The sequence below is a fragment of the Dendrobates tinctorius genome, unplaced genomic scaffold, assembly GCF_039654945.1.
Source record: "Dendrobates tinctorius isolate UK_male_01 unplaced genomic scaffold, ASM3965494v1 ptg000294l, whole genome shotgun sequence".
Classification (NCBI taxonomy): domain Eukaryota; kingdom Metazoa; phylum Chordata; class Amphibia; order Anura; family Dendrobatidae; genus Dendrobates; species Dendrobates tinctorius.
In genome coordinates this window covers 4,027,745-4,039,808 of record NW_027361961.1, presented here as the reverse complement: position 1 = coordinate 4,039,808, position 12,064 = coordinate 4,027,745, and the positions used below count along the sequence as shown (strand labels likewise).

Below are 12,064 nucleotides of genomic sequence, written 5' to 3'. Positions count from 1 at the left end.
AACTTTTCACACATATCATGCTTCAAACATAAAGATACCAAGTGTAAATTTTTGGTGAAGAATCAACAAGTGGGACACAATTGTGAAGTTGAACGAAATTTATTAGTTATTTAAAATTTTTGTGGAAAGTCAAAAACTGAAAAGTGGGGCGTGCAATATTATTCGGTCCCTTTACTTTCAGTGCAGCAAACTCACTCCAGAAGTTCATTGTGGATCTCTGAATGATCCAATGTTGTCCTAAATGACTGATGATATATATAGAGATGAGCGACTTTGCCTTTTTTAGGGTCGAGTCGGGTTTCATGAAACCCGACTTTCGAAAAAGTCGGGTAAAACAAAATCGGTCAACTATAGGGAAAAGTCGGAGGCCGACTGAAACACGAAACCCAATGCAAGTCAATGGGGAAGCAAAGTCGGCAGGGAGTGGAGGACAGTAAACACACCTACAGTGCCCATTTCAATGCCAAAAACATCAATTCTTATTACTGAAGCTTGTCAACCTTAATTTACTTCATAATAATCGTTACGCATTGAAAACTGGGGGTTATTTGGCTAAAGTTGTGGGGGGCGTAGGGCTGGCTCCAGGTTTTCGTGTGCCCTGGGCCAAAGAGTGTCAGTGCGCCCCTTTAACACTTATCACAACTCATGATGCTCCGATACCGCACAGAAATATAGGTATAGTACAATGACAAATACTTCACTGCTTACATGACATGACTGATCTATTTTAAATTGTACAATAGCTCAAAAAAAGGACAGTATATTACTCCATACATTATTATGGCCACCACATTGTGCGCCATACAGAATAATGGGCCCCATATATTTCTCCATACAGAATAATTGGTCACATATAATGTCCCATACAGTATATGATTAGCTCCTCATAATGCTACAGTATATGATGGTCCCCATGGACGATGCTCCAGTGTGTTATGGGCCCAAATAATGCTCCATTATATAATAGGCCCCATTTCTAATGCTCCAGTGTATAGTGTGCCCCATAGATGCTGCTCCAGTGTCTGATCTGCCCCATTTATAATGCTCCAGTATATGATGGGCCTCATGGATGATGCTCCAGTGTATGATGGGCCCTAATAATGCTCCACATATAATGGGCCTCATTTCTAATGCTCCAGTGTATCATGTGCCCCATAGATGCTGCTCCAGTGCCTGATCTGCCCCATTTATAATGCTCCAGTATATGATGGGCCTCATGGATGATGCTCCAGTGTATGATGGGCCCTAATAATGCTCCATATATAATGGGCCCCATTTCTAATGCTCCAGTGTATCATGTGCCCCATAGATGCTGCTCCAGTGTCTGATCTGCCCCATTTATAATGCTCCAGTATATGATGGGCCTCATGGATGATGCTCCAGTGTATGATGGTCCCTAATAATGCTCCATATATAATGGGCCCTATTTCTAATGCTCCAGTGTATAATGGGCCCCATAAATGCTGCTCCAGTGTCTGATGTCCCCCATTTGGAATGCTCCAGTATATGATGGGCCCCATTTTTAATTAACCCAGGCATGGTATGTGAAAAGAGCTCCATGGAGTAATCTGAAGTGTGTGCTGCCGCATCCTTCACTTTTGGTGTGGGTGAAGGACACAAGGAAAGGGGTTGCTCCTGACCAGAAGCCTGCACTTACGACTCAGTGCTTACATTTTTTTAAACTTCAGAAGAGGAGGCGATAGAGCTGGAGGCTGTTTCAGCAATGTAACCCAAAAACAGTTCCTGATGTTCCAGCTTTAAAAGCAGTCTACCTACTCCCAGAAACGGAGCCTTACAGGCCTTGCAGAGCTACACCATGACGCAGGCTCAACACCTCCTGCCTTAGCTGCTATTGTGTTTTTGGCACTACCAGCAGATGCACCACCATCAGTACCAGGTAGCCCCCCACGCCCACGTCCTCTTCCACCATACTTCCTCATGTTTTGGAAAATGGACCCAAAATACCAGCAGATATATGGTACTGTATCAGAAGCGTACAGCTCTATACAGTCTAGGGATAACAGTAAATCTCTGTATATCTTTCATGAGTCATACACAGACGCTCACAGGCTCAGTATGGATTACCCAATAAAATAAACAGTTGAAAAAGGGTACAGTATTACCAGATACAACGTATATATAGCATAGTGTAAACATTCTGAATCTCCATATACATTTCAGGAGGCAGACACAAACGCTCTCAGGCCCAGTATAGATTACACAAGAATATGAAAAGCTGTAAATGGGTAATGTAACACAAGCGTACAGCTGTATACAGTGTTGGGTTAATCTTAAAGCTCCTAATATATTGCCGGAGTAACAGACAGACGTTCACAGGCTCATTATGGATTACACCAGAATCTAAATAGCTAAAAAGGTTACTGTATCAGAAGCGTACCGCTGTACACAGTGTTGGCCAAATTTGAAATATTGGTATATATTTCCGGAGTCACCCTCAGACGCTCACTCAGTCTGGGTTTGACCATAATAAAAAATGTTGTAAAAAAGGTACTGGATAACAAGATAGCAAGTATATATATTATAGGGTACAATTGAAATCTCTGTATACATAGTCCTGTAGTCACTTTCAGACTCTCACTCAGTATGGATTTGACCGTAATACTGAATGTCGAACAAAGGTACTGTATAACAAGATACAAGCTGTATCGAGTATAGGTTAAAAATTGGTATCTCCGATTCTCCGTATATATAGAAGGTGTAAACCACACACGCTCACTCACTATGGATGATATCGTAATAAAAAATTTTGAACAAAAGGTACTGTATCAACATATACCAGGTGTATCCAGTCTAGGGGTAATTGTAAATTTCCGTCTATACTTCCGGAGACAGACACTCACAGGCTCACTATGTATTATACCAGAATTTAAAAAGTAGAAAAAGGGAAAGGTAGTCAAAGCGTACAACAGTATACAGTATTGTGGTAGTTTTAAATCTTCGTATATATTTCAATCTCAGTAAGCCAGTCTAGACTCTCCGCTACTGGAAACTACATGGATACAAATACAGACGGAAAGTCGAGTGTTAGCAGAAATTTGGGAATTACTCATCGCGGGAAAACATCCCTGTAGATGTTGCAGAGGCGATACAGACCCTCAATTACTGTGTCTGTGGAGACAGCGAAAACGGTTCTTTGTGAAGAAAGGATTGCTTTATCGCAGTAGCGTGGATCACATCACCATTACTCGTCTCCATCAAATTGTGATCACATGGAGAGATGTAGACATGGTCCTCACTGCCTATCATGATATCTGGTCATTTTGGAGTGCAAAAGACAGAAGCCACAGGCGAGTCTATTGGATTGGCATGAGAGGAGACACTGAAAAATGGTGGCAGGAATGTCACACATCTGTGACTATCACAACTGTGAAAGGTGATCATAAAGCACCACTGCATCCGCTTGTAAGTTGACGTCCATTACAAATGGTAGCCATTGATCATCTGAAGGTAGAGGCCAGCAGGACAGGCCATAGCTACATCTTAACCATCATCGATCAATGCACCAAATTTCTAGTGGCCGTCCCTGTGAAGGATTTAACTGCCCAGACTACACAGCGGTGGAGCAGGGAGAGGTAAGTATTGCAACTTGCAAGTGCTGTGGCCATGACCAAGCGGGGGGGCACACTTGTGGTCGACGGTACTGGCACAGGGCCCCTTATAATACGCTGGTGTGTCTGACGGCGAGTGGGCCACCCCCACCATCAGAGACACTGTATTGTACTATGAGGGGCCCTGTGCCAGTGCAGTCGGCCATTAGTGGGCCCATCCACCTGTTCAGAGCAACGGCCCTTGCCCGGGTGCGCCAGGTGTTGACCCCAGCCATTGGGGGGTGGGTGGGCAGCCCACTTATGGAGGTTTAAAAAATGGCATATGTTGATGTGATGGCTGGACATTCAGCTGCTGCAAAGGGCAGAATTGGGCAAGTACGAGGAAGAGGAGGACTAAAGCGAGGCAGTTTTCTGGCAACCTATGTGTCATCAGGGGAAGGTGGGACAAAAATCCTTTGAAATTCATGCATGGTTCATTTTAATGAAGGTTAGATCATCAACATTTTGGGTTGACAGACGGGTTCTTTTTCTGTCAGGATTGATCCAGCAGCACTGAAGACTCTTTCAGATAGCACACTAGCAGCAGGGCAAGCGAGCTCCTGTAAGGCATATTGTTTCAATTCAGACCAGGTGTCCAGTTTAGAGGCCCAATAGTCAAAGGTGAATGACCTGTGAGGCAGAACATCGATATGGGAGAAGTTTGTAACCATAGTTGACAACTGCTGTCTTCTGTCACTTTTAATTGATGCAGTATTAGCAGTCATGTGAGCGGTACTTGAGAAATCATTCCACAACATGGTCAATAAACCCGTCTCCAACGCCACTTCGGCTGTGTGCACCACGAACACCTCTTCCATTGTGCCCACTACGGCTCGTGGGAGAACCAGCACCGCTGCTGTGTGCTGGGAAAGCCTCAAACAAACGGTTTACCAGAGTAGCTTGTTTGTTAGCCAATATTATCTCTAGGTCCTCCTGTGGCATGATGTTGTGTAATTTGCCTTTGTAGCGTGGATCGAGGGTGCTGGCCAGCCAGTAGTCGTCATCCCTCATCATTTTGGCAATGCGGGGGTCCCTTTTTAAGATCCGCAAGGCATAATCGCACATGTGGGCCAATGTTCCCGGTGTCAATGCTGCACTGCCACTGCTGGGTGGAGGAGCACTTTCTGGCAAATCCACATCCCTACAGTCACGCACATACACTGTACCTGACCTTGGAACGCCAACATTTTCTCTTGCCCAAAATAATCATCCCCCGCATCCTTCTCCTCTTTCTCCACCTCGTCCAGGACAGTTCCCTGACCAGGCAATGGCTGACTGTCATCAAGGCTTCCCTCCTCCTCCTCCGCTGCAGACGCCTGATCCTTAATGTGCATCAAACTTTGCATGAGCAGACGCATAATTGGGATACTCATGCTTATGATGGCGTCGTCTGCGCTTACCAGCCGTGTGTATTCCTCAAAACACTGTAGGACTTTACAGAGGTCTTTCAGCTTTGACCACTGCACACCCGACAATTCCATGTCTTCCCTCAAACTGCCTGCTCGTGTATCCTCCCACAAATGCATTACAGCCTGCCTCTGTTCGCACAGCCTCTCAACCATGTGCAGGGTGGAGTTCCACCTTGTTGCAACGTCTATGATTAGGTGGTGCTTGGGGAGGTGGAGCAATCGCTGCAGCTTCTGCATACGAGTGGAGTGGACATTTGAGCGACGGATGTGCGAGCACAATTTTCGCACCTTATGTAGCAGGGATGTTAACTCCGGATAATTATTAAGGAAGCACTGCACCACCAGGTACAAAGTGTGAGCCAGGCAAGGTATGTGTGAGTTTTGCATGGGCTATGGCTGCCACAAAATTACAGCCGTTATCACTGACTACCTTGCCTGCCTCAAGATGTAGACGACCCAACCATGACTCAGTTTGTCACTGCAAGTAGTCGGCCAGTACCTCCGCGGTGTGTCTGTTGTCGCCCAAAGACATCATCTTTAACACAGCCTGCTGATGCTTACCACTAGCTGTTCGATTGTGGGACACCTCGTGTGCAACACTGCCAGCTGCACATGGAGTGCTCGTGTGACTGTGCTCTGTGGACAAGCTTTCGCTGATGGAGGAGGGTCGAAAGCCTACAGCCAACTGTTTCCTATACCGTGGGCTAAGCAGCACTGTTCCACCGCCGCTGTCCCCTGTGGAGCCTGCATCCACCACATTAACCCAGTGCGCAGTGATGGACACGTAATGGCCCGGGCCATGTCTACTGGTCCATGCATCTGTTGTGAGGTGCACCTTTCCACTCACTGACTGCTTTAGTGCATGGACAATGCGTTCTTTCACATGCCGGTGGAGGGCAGGGATGGCTTTGAGAAAAGAGGTGCCGACTGGATAGGTCATAGCGTGGGACAGCGTAAGCCATGAGCTTTCAACCAAACGGTAGGGCATCATCTCTAATGAGATTAGTTTGGCAATGTAGGCGTTCAAACACAGTGTACGCGGATGAGTACTTTCTTGTCCTACTCAGTGTCTGGTAGGGTGAGCTGGACTGGAGAGCTGCATATGGGGGACGTAGCGGTGGACCGGGTGGAGTGAGGGGGTTGGTGATGGTATTGGTGGTGATGGCCTAGATTCAGTGTTGTGTTGCAAAACCATTGTGATTCAGAGTGCTTTGGCCTTGCGACGACACCTCCACATTTAGTGCTGGTGGTGTGCTTAACGGTGGTGGTGGTCTTACAGTGGGGGAAGCTATGGAGCGTTGCTGGCTACCTTCTGTCGGAGCAGGTGCATATCTGCTACCTGAGGTTTTGTAGTCCGTCCACGCTTGCAAGTGCATGTTGATTAAATGTCTAAGCATGCAACTGATATTAAAATTTCAGAGTTGTTTACCTCGGCTAAAGGTCCTTCCGCACTTCTTACAGGTAACCTTTGCCTCATCAGTAGGATTTTGGACAAAGAAGTGCCACACTGCACTCTTCCTACTATGGTATGCATTTTCTGGCATTGCACGCTGTGCTAAGTTGACCGTCTGGCCCAGCTGTCCTGTAACTCTTTTAGTTTTTGGTCCACGTTTTTGGACAGCTATGGGCCTGCCAGATATCCGCTGCTGCGATGTCCATGCCTGCTGCGGATCCTTCTCCTTATCTGAACTATTGCCAGCGCCACCCTCCTCCTCCAATGGATGCCAATCCGGGTCAAGAACTGGATCATCCATCACATCCTCTTCAAAGTCATCTGCATCTTCCTCTTTACCTTCCTCTGTGTCACTGTATAAGGTGGTATAGTATGCGGGAAGAGGCACCTGAGTTTCATCAGGGTCAGATTCTGGCTCAATAGACTGCAAAGGCAATGTAGTGCGCTGGGTCAATGTACCAGCAGAATCATCTAGCACAGGCTGTGCATCAGTGCACTCCATATCAGATTCATCTTGGACTGGGGAATTCAGGATTTGTGAAAAGAGCTCCATAGAGTAATCTGAAGTGTGGGCTGCAGCATCGTTAACTTTTGGTGGGGGTGAAGGACACAAGGAAAGGTGTTTTTCCTGACCTGACTGATGACTCCGTGCTTGCAGGTTTCGAACGTTCAGAAGAGGAGGCAATAGAGCTGGTGGCTGTTTCGGCAATGTACGCCAAAACCTGTTCCTGATGCTCCGGCTTTAAAAGCGGTTTTCCTACTCCAAGAAAAGGGAACCTTACAGGCCTTCTTGGGCCAGACGATGACGCAGGCTCAACATCTCCTGCCTTAGCTGCTATTGTGCTTTTGCCAGAACCAGCCGATGCACCACCACCATCAGTACCAGCTGCGCCCCCCTGCCCACGTCCGCGGCCTCTTCCACCATACTTCATGTTTGGGAAAATGTACCAAAAATACCAGCAGAGAGATGGTACTGTATGAGGAGCGTCCACCTCTGTAAGGTGTATTAAAAAAATTAAATCTACGTATATATTTTGTTAGTCACAGACGCTCCCACAGTATGTATTTGACCGTAATCCAACAAGCAGATATACGGAACTGTATCAGAAGTGTACAGCTGTATACGTTTTTTGTGTGACTAACAATCTCCGTATATGTATGTTTGCAAAAGAGAAGACTGAGAGGAGACTTAATAGCTGTCTACAAATATCTAAAGGGCTGTCACATTGTAGAAGGATCAACTTTATTCTCATTTGCACAAGGAAAGACTAGAAGCAATGGGATGAAACTGAATGGGAGGAGACACAGATTAGATATTAGAAAAAACTTTTTGACAGTTAGAGTGATCAATGAGTGGAACAGGCTGCCATGAGAAGTGGTGAGTTCTCCTTCAATGGAAGTCTTCAAACAGAGGCTGGACAGACATCTGACTGGGATGATTTAGCGAATCCTGCTTTGAGCAGGGGGTTGGACCAGATGGCCCAGGAGGTCCCTTCCAACTCTACGATTCTATGATTCTATGAATGTCACACACACACGCTGACTCTGTATAGATGTGACTGTAATGCAAACGGCAGACAAACAATACTGTTTGAGAATCGGACAGCTCTATACGGTGTGTGTATGCAAAATTATCAATCTCCGTCTATTTTTATGCGGACTGACACACACTGTCTGTCTAGTTTTGACCGTTATCAAACAGCTTGCCACCTCCTGTCGCCTCCAACTCAAAAATATTTCCAGAATCTGTCCCTTCCTCAGTCTTCAATCTACTAAAACTCTTGTACATGCCCTCATCATCTCCCGCCTTGACTACTGCAACACTCTCCTCTGTGGCCTCCCTGCTAACTCTCTTGCACCACTCCAGTCTGTCCTCAGTTCTGCTGCCCGACTAATCCACCTCTCTCCTCGCTACTCCCCTGCCTCTCCCCTCTGCAAATCCCTTCATTGGCTCCCAATTCCCCAACGAATCCAGTTCAAGATACTAACACTGACCTACAAAGCCATCCACAACATTTCCCCTCCCTATATCTCTGAACTAATATCCCAATATCTTCCCTCACGTACTCTTCGATCCTCCCAAGACCTCCTACTCTTCTCCACACTTATTCGTTCCTTACACAACCGCCTCCAAGATTTCTCCCGAATATCCCCTATCCTTTGGAATGCCATGCCTCAACACGTCCGATTATCCACCACCCTCGGATCCTTCAAACGGAACCTGAAAACCCATCTTTTCAGGAAAGCTTACAGACTGCAATAACCATTCTGCCGCCTCACCACCGCCTGAGCTGCCGCCTCACCACCGCCTGAGCTGCTGCACCCCTGACCTTCTGTCTCTTCCCCACTATCCGGTAGAATGTAAGTCCGCAAGGACAGGGTCCTCTCCCCTCTGTACCAGTCTGTCATTGTAACTTTGTTGTGGAAACTTGTTTACTGTTAACGATATTTATAACTTTGTATGTAACCCCCCCTTCTCATGTACAGCACCATGGAATTAATGGCGCTATATAAATAATAAAGATATACAAAACTGTTTGAAAAGCGGACAGCTGTCTAAGGTGTAGGTCTGGAAAAATGGAAAATCTCCTCGGCTTGTTTTTCCAGAGTCACACACAGATCGCTTCTATTTGTCCGTGATACCAGCCGGTACACGGTAGTGTGTGAGTAGTGTACACCGCTATACGGTGTGAAAAAATGAACGCTCAGTAACTCACCAGAACAAAATAATAAAAGTTGGAGTGCTTTGAAAAAAGCAGTTTGAACAGCAGTGTGCACACAGCAATGCAGCTAGCCTTAAACGGCAGCCTAATCACCACCAGCGCTGCTGCACACAACAAAAAACCTCCCCTTTCACTGCACACTAACTGTACAGTGAAAAGCGCTATCAGCAGAAGCAATTTTTTTTTCTTCTTCCCTGCCTAACGCTCTCCCTATTCAGAATCAGCAGCAGCACCTCTCCCTATTCTAAGATCGGCAGAAGTAAGATGGCGGTTGGTGGTCACGGCCTTTTATACCCACTGTGACGCCACACAAAGCCAGCCAATCACTTCAATGCCCTTCTCAAAGATGGTGGTGGCCGCTGCGCATGTCATCGCGTTGCCCACAGTGTGCGTCCTCCATCATTGGCTGAGAAAAGGCGCTGGAAGCATTATTTGAAACGCGACTTTGGCGCTCGGCGACCTCATGGCCGACCTCATGCTATGGTCGGGTTTCGATCGGCGAAAGTCGGCTATTTTTTAATTTGAACGACCCGTTTCGGTCAACTCTAGATACATATAATCAAGTCTCTGCATAAATGCACCTCCTCTTTGATAGTCTCAGGGTTCTGTTTGAAACACAGAGAGCATCATGAAGACCAAAGGAACACAACAGGCAGGTTCGTGATACTGTTGTGGAAAAGTTTAAAGCCGGATTTGGATACAAACTGATTTCCCAAACTTTAAACATCCCAATCATACCACTGCAAATCTACCAAGACTCGGCCATCCCTCTAAAATTTCATCTCAAACAAGAAGACTGATCAGAGATGCAGCCAAGGGGCCCATGATCACTCTGGATGAACTGCAGAGATCTACAGCTGAGGTGGGACAGTCTATCTATAGGACAACAATCAGTCGTACAAATCTGGCCTTTATGGAAGAGTGGCAAGAAGAAAGACATTTCTCAAAGATATCCATAAAAAGTATTGTTTAAAGTTTGCAACAAGCCACCTGGGAGACACAACAAACATGTGGAAGAAGGTGATCTGGTGAGATGAAACCAAAATCGAACTTTTTGGCAACAATGCCAAATGATATGTTTGGCGTAAAGGCAACACAGCTCACTACCCTGAACACACCATCCCCACTGTCAAACATGGTGGTGGCAGCATCATGGTTTGGGGCTGCTTTTCTTCAGCAGGGACAGGGAAGATGGTTAAAATTGATGGGAAGATGGATGGAACCAAATACAGGACCATTCTTGAAGAAAACCTGTTGGAGTCTGCAAAAGACCTGAGACTGGGACGGAGATTTGTCTTAACAAGACAATGATCCCAAACATAAAGCAAAATCTACAATGGAGTGGTTCACAAATAAACGTATCCAGGTGTTAGAATGGCCAAGTCAAAGTCCAGACCCGAATCTAATCGAGAATCTGTGGAAAGAGCTGAAAACTGCTGTTCACAAACGAGCTCCATCAAACCTCACTGAGCTCGAGCTGTTTGCCAAGGAAGAATGGGCAAGAATTTCAGTCTCTAGATGTACAAAACTGATAGAGACATACCCCAAACGACTTGCAGCTGTAATCGCAGCAAAAGGTGGCGCAACAAAGTATTAAGTTAAAAGGGCCGAATAATATTGCATGCTCCATTTTTCAGTTTTTGAATTTCCACAAAAATTTAAAAATAACCAATAAATTTCCTTCAACTTCACAATTGTGTTCCAGTTGTTGATTCTTCACCAAAAATTTACATTTGGTATCTTTATGTTTGAAAAATGATATGTGGGAAAAGATAGAAAAGTTCCAGGGGGCCAAATACTTTCGCAAGGCACTAATAAATATATATATATATATATATATATATATATATATATATATATATATATATATATTTTTTACACATACACACACATTTATTTCTTTTTATAGACAATTATCTTAATTTACCTTATATTCCATGAAAATGATGTACTGCTTGTTACATTTACAAACTTAAATCAAGAGTACAAAGGAAGGCTAGAGTATATTTAGGGATCTATACTATATGTGCTATAACACCTTATATATGTGCCACTTTACTAACCTTAGTAATAATCCATTTCTTTGGAGAGTAGTCTGTATTTGCTCCCTTTTGCACTGTCTCTTCATGGAACACACAACGCATGGATACCAATTTTATGACATTTTGTTTTTACTGAGATGTATATATGATTGATTACCACTACAGTTGCTGTATAAATTTACCCCCTTTATTCAGTTTTCTCAACTGTATGTTTTATTATGACATATTTACTAAAGATTAAAATATTTTTATTGATTTTCTTTGATTTGGATAGTTTAATTTATGTAACTCTTTGTGTCCCTTCTCCCCCCAGGGAGGGTGGAAACTGAAGTGTATAGGAATGCATTACCAGAGACAGAAGGGAAAGATGGACAGGGATAAATGAAAATAATAATCATATAAAAACACACTCACAAAATAACAGGATAGAACACAGAACAGTTAAAGGAAGGAGAAACCAAATAGGAGACGATGGGGATATACACACAAACAAAACTCCAAGCAACAATCTCCTGACCAAATCTCCAAATGCCAACTTCAATCACAGACAACACATGCAACTCCACATCAGGCAGTAAGAACTAACACTGGCACACCTAAGTGCCAGAGGTGAGCATACATAGCAGAAGGAAGTGGCAAACACTGAACAGCTGAGACAATCCAGATAGTAAAGCTCCATGAGCTTCAACTGAACAGATTAAGCAATGAAACTGCAAGCAAGGAAAAAAACTGCATGGTTTAATAAAATGGTGCATTTGCCATTACTATAGTAAGAAGAACCAACCAACTTAGATTACAATGTGGGTTTCTCCTGGAGCACAATCTGGGC

General features: G+C 44.8%; 1 protein-coding gene across 1 annotated transcript in view; it reads right to left on the bottom strand.

The window, feature by feature from the left end:
• The window catches only part of LOC141073007 (uncharacterized), an 85,847-nt gene that overhangs the window by 42,712 nt on the left and 31,071 nt on the right, over positions 1–12,064 (bottom strand). The gene's annotated exons all lie outside the window — the stretch shown is intronic.